Raw genomic sequence first — 5,487 nt, 5'->3', positions numbered from 1 at the left:
TGCTGGATTTGGATGTGGTACGTTGGGAAGCGGTGGTGTTTGGGAGTAATTGGATTGGAATCAGGGTAAATAAGGATCATATGGTGGCGAATGGTGAAAAGGAGCTTGTGAGTGTGGTTGTGCAAAGTTATGTTGAGAGGATGGCCTATAAGCGCAGGGTGGGGCTTGTTGGTAACCACAAGGTTGTCCACCATGTCTATTTGCTTGGTATGCATTGTAGAATGGTCTTTGTCCATGATATTTTGGAGGGTGTTGTTGCCTAAAGGATTGATCAGATCCTCTTGGCTCCATCCATCTTTGATTGCTCTGACCTTGATGCATGTTCCTGTTATAACTTTCACTCCTTTCAACAATATTAGAACCAAACTCGAAGCGAGAGGGGTGAGAATTCTTAGTAGCTAATGGAAATAAAAGGGGAAAATAAAGACAAATAAACAAGTAAAAGAAAAATATTTACAATAACCAATAATAAGGCACACAATTGCAGTTCCCCGACAACGGTGCCATTTTGAAAGAACTGAAGATTGATGGTTTAGAAGTTATAGTAAACTCTCGTTGCAAGTATAGTTACTAAACCAAGCAGTCAAGCTTTCTTACAAACGTTTTGGTTGTCACAAGTAACAAACCCCTAAATAAATTGATAATCGAAGTATTCAAACCTCGGGTCGTCTTCTCAAGGAACTGCAGGGAAGTATGTTCTTATTATTGGTTATGAAGATTGTAAATTGGGGTTTTTAAGATGAGGAACAAGTAATTTAAATTGTAATTGAAATAAGTGAATGACTGTAAAATAAATAAATAACTGTAAAATAAACTTTTGGCAAGGTACGAGAAATTAGAAGTCCTATCCTAGTTATCCTTATCAATGATGATGAAGATTGAATCTTAATTCCACTTAGTTAGCCTTTACTTAAAGTAAAGAGAAGTCAAGTGACTAATTAGTTAGATCCTCAAATCCTAGTTAATCCCTAAGGAAAGATTGGGATTATTGAAAGTCAATTCAATCAGCAAAGATAACAATTATCAATCATGTTTTTGTTTGATAACTCTTGAGTTACTGATTTCTTATCCAAGACCAAAAGGGAAAAAAGTAAATCTACCGGAATAAAAATATCTTCAGATTGGAAGCAACAGTAACATAAATAAAAGAGAGCAATAATAAACTGAAATACCTCAAATAACATTAATTCAGAGAATAATCTGTAACATAGAAGAATTCATAAATAAAATTGAGAAAATAATAAAAGGAATATTGAACCTGGTAAAAAGAGATAATCCTGAAAGCGAATAAAATCCTAATCTAAATCCTAATCCTAAAGAGAGAGGAGAGAACCTCTCCCTCAAAACTACATCTAAATCATGAAAGGTAACTAATTGGAGACTCTCTTTCGAATGGATGCATTCCCCCACTTCATAACCTCTGATCTGTGCCTTCTTGACTTGGATTTGGGCCAAAAAGGGCTTCAAAAATTACTGGGGGCATTTTCTGTAATTTCTGGTGCGTGGCCTCTGTCACGCGTCCGCGTGGGTCATGCGGTCGCGTCAATTGGAGTTTTCCTTGTCACTCGGTCACTTCAGTCAGGCGTCCGCGTCATATGCGTTTCGCTTAAGGCGCGCGGTCGCGTCAATCACGTGGTCGCATCACTGCCATTTCGCGTTGGCACGTGGCCGCGTCGTCCATGCAATCGTGTCACTGCCAGTTTCTTCAAAAACTCCGTTTTATGCTTTCCTTCTGATGAGCGGATAATTTATATGCTTTTTGGCATTGTTTTTACATAGTTTTCAGTATGATTTAGTTAGTTTTTAGTATATTTTTATTAGTTTTTAATTAAAATTCACATTTCTGGACTTTACTATAAGTTTGTGTGTTTTTCTGTGATTTCATGTATTTTCTGGCTGAAATTGAGGGGCTTGAGCAAAAATCAGATTCAGAGGTTGAAGAAGGACTGCAGATGCTGTTGGATTCTGACCTCCCTACACTCAAAGTGGATTTTCTGGAGCTACTGAACTACAAATGGCACGCTCTCAATTGCGTGGGAAAGTAGACATCTAGGGCTTTCCAGAAATATATAATAGTTCATACTTTGATTAAGGATAGATGACGTAAACTGGCGTTGAACGCCAGTTCCATGCTGCATTCTAGAGTCAAACGCCAGAAACAGGTTGCAAAGTGGAGTTAAACGCCGGAAACAGGTTACAAAATGGCATTCAAGTGGGCCCCAGAAGTGGATTTCTGCATCATTTACTCATTTTTGTAAACTCTAGTAACTAGTTTAGTATAAATAGGACTTTTTACTATTGTATTTACATCTTTAGTTTCATCTTTAGATCACGTTTAGGGGATGGCCTCTCGGCCATGCCTGAACCTTATCACTTATGTATTTTCAACGGTAGAGTTTCTACACTCCATAGATTAAGCTGTGGAGCTCTGCTGTTTCTCATGAATTAATACAAAGTACTACTATTTTTCTATTTAATTCAAGCTTATTCCGCTTCTAAGATATCCATTCGCACCCAAGAACATGATGAATGTGATGATTATGCGATGCTCATCATCATTCTCACTTATGAACGCGTGCCTAACAAACACTTCCGTTCTACATGCAAACAAGCTAGAATGAATATCTCTTAGATATCTAATACAGGGGACCGAGTCCGAGATATTAGAATCTTCGTGGTATAAGTTAGAACCCATGGATGGCCATTCTTGAGATCCAAAAAGTCTAAACCTTGTCTGTGGTATTCCGAGTAGGATCTGAGAAGGGATGGCTGTGACGAGCTTCAAACTCGCGAGTGCTGGGCGTAGTGATAGACGCAAAAGGATAGTAAATCCTATTCCAGTATGATCGAGAACCGACAGATGATTAGCCATGCAGTGACAGCGCATCGACCATTTTCACAGAGAGGATGGGACGTAGCCATTGATAACGGTGATGCCCTACATAAAGCTTGCCATGGAAAGGAGTAGGAATGGTTGGATGAAGACAGCAGGAAAGCAGAGGTTCAGAGGAACGAAAGCATCTCTACACGCTTATATGAAACTCTCACCAATAAATTACATAAGTATCTCTATCCTATTTCAATTATCTTTTAGTATACTATAATCTCTTAATACATTTGAATCCGCCTGACTGAAATTTACAAGGTGACCATAGCTTGCTTCAGGCCGACAATCTCCGTGGGATCGACCCTTACTCACGTAAGGTTTATTACTTGGACGACCCAGTATACTTGCTGGTTAGTTGTGCGAAGTTGTGACAAAGAATTAAGATTATGAACGTGCGTATAAAGTTTTCAGCGCCGTTACCAAGGAATGGAACCGTCATGATTTCTGCGCACCAAGTTTTTGGCGCCGTTGCCGGGGATTGTTCGAGTTTGGACAACTGACGGTTCATCTTGTTGCTCAGATTATGAAATTTTATTTTAATTTTAAGCTTTTTGTTTCTTATTTTCGAAAAATACAAAAAAAATTTCTTTTTTCGTTTTTCCCAATTAATTTTCGAAAAATACAAAAAAATTTTACAAAATCATAAAATCAAAAATATTTTTTGTGTTTCTTGCTTGAGTCTAGAGTCAATTTTTAAGTCTGGTGTCAATTGCATCTTTTTAATTTTCTAAAAAATTATTTTCAAAAATTTCATGCATTGCATTCTTCATGATCTTCATATTTTCTTGTTTTGTATTTTTTCTTGTTTTTCATAGGCATTCTTGAAACATTAATGTCTAAAGAATAAAAATTTTTAAGTTTGGTGTCTTGCATGTTTTCTTTTCTTGAAAATTTTTCAAAAATAAGTTCTTGGTGTTCATCTTGACATTCAAAGTGTTCTTGGTGTTCATCTTGACATTCATAGTGTTCTTGCATGCATCATTTGTTTTGATCCAAAATTTTCATGCATTGAGTCTTTTTGATGTTTTTCTCTCTCTTTATTAAAAATTCAAAAATCAAAAAAATATCTTTCCCTTTTCTTCTCATAAAACTCGAATATTTTACTTGACTTTTTCAAAAATTTTTAAAATCTAGTTGTTTCTTATGAGTCAAATCAAATTTTCAATTTAAAAATTCTATCTTTTTCAAATCTTTTTCAAAAATCAAATCTTTCTCATTTTTTCTTTCATAATTTTTGAAAATTCCAAAATGATTTTCAAAAATCTTTTTCATATTTCTATTTCAAATTTTCAAAATTAATGCTAACAATTAATGTGATTGATTCAAAAATTTTAAGTTTGTTACTTGCCTAGTAAGAAAGGTTCAATCTTTAAACTCTAGAATCATATCTTTTTAGTTTCTTGTTAGTCAAGTAATCAACATTAATTTTCAAAATCAAATCTTTTTCAAAATAAATTTGAATCACATCTTTTTCAAAATCAATTTCAAAATCTTTTCTAACTTCTTTTCTAACCTCTTATCTTTTTAATTTGATTTTTAAATCTTTTTCAATCAATCTTATCTTTTTGTTTCAATCATATCTTTTTCAAAACTACCTAACTAATTCTCTCTCTAATTTTCAAAAATCCCTTCCCTCTTTTTCAAAAAAAAAAATTTAATTAATTAATTGTTTTAAAAATTTAATTTAATTTGATTTCAATTTTAATTTTCAAAATTTAACTTTAAATTTTAATTTTAATTTAATTAATTTTTGAAATTCCCTCTCTCTCATCTCCTTCTAATTATTTATTTATTTATTTATTTACTAACACTTCTCTTCATCTCAAAATTCGAACCCTCTCTTCCTCTTGGTGTTCGAATTTCTCTTCTTTTATTCTTATCTTCTTCTACTCACATAAAGGAATCTCTATACTGTAACATAGAGGATTCCATATTTTCTTTTATGTTTTCTTCTTTTTCATATGAGCATGAACAAGGATAAAAACATTCTTGTTGAAGCTGATCCTGAACCTGAAAGGACTCTGAAGAGGAAGCTAAGGGAAGCTAAAGCACAACTCTCTGGAGAAAATCTGATAGAAATTTTCGAAAAAGAAGGAGACATGGCCGAAAATAATAACAATGCAAGGAAGATGCTTGGTGACTTTACTGCACCAAATTCCAATTTACATGGAAGAAGCATCTCAATCCCTGCCATTGGAGCAAACAATTTTGAGCTTAAGCCTCAATTAGTTTCTTTGATGCAACAGAACTACAAGTTTCATGGACTTCCATCAGAAGATCCTTTTCAGTTCTTAACTGAATTCTTGCAGATCTGTGACACTATTAAGACCAATGGGGTTGATCCCGAGGTCTACAGGCTTATGCTTTTCCCATTTGCTGTAAGAGACAGAGCTAGAATATGGTTGGACTCTCAACCTAAAGACAGCCTGAACTCTTGGGATAAGCTGGTCACGACTTTCTTAGCCAAGTTCTTTCCTCCTCAAAAGCTTAGCAAGCTTAGAGTGGATGTTCAAACCTTCAAACAGAAAGAAGGAGAATCCCTCTATGAAGCTTGGGAGAGATACAAGGAACTGACCAAAAAGTGTCCTTCTGACATGCTT

General features: G+C 34.8%; 1 non-coding gene across 1 annotated transcript; it reads right to left on the bottom strand.

Annotated features, from left to right (window-relative positions):
* Nucleotides 1-5,379: 5,379 nt before the first annotated feature.
* Nucleotides 5,380-5,487, bottom strand: LOC112774704 (small nucleolar RNA R71). Its single transcript, XR_003189172.1, has one exon. It is a non-coding gene; the product is annotated as a small nucleolar RNA R71 (small nucleolar RNA).

Source organism: Arachis hypogaea, chromosome 18 (assembly GCF_003086295.3).
Source record: "Arachis hypogaea cultivar Tifrunner chromosome 18, arahy.Tifrunner.gnm2.J5K5, whole genome shotgun sequence".
NCBI lineage: Eukaryota > Viridiplantae > Streptophyta > Magnoliopsida > Fabales > Fabaceae > Arachis > Arachis hypogaea.
The sequence above is the reverse complement of the archived record's forward strand: the minus strand, read 5'-3'. Positions and strand labels throughout refer to the sequence as shown.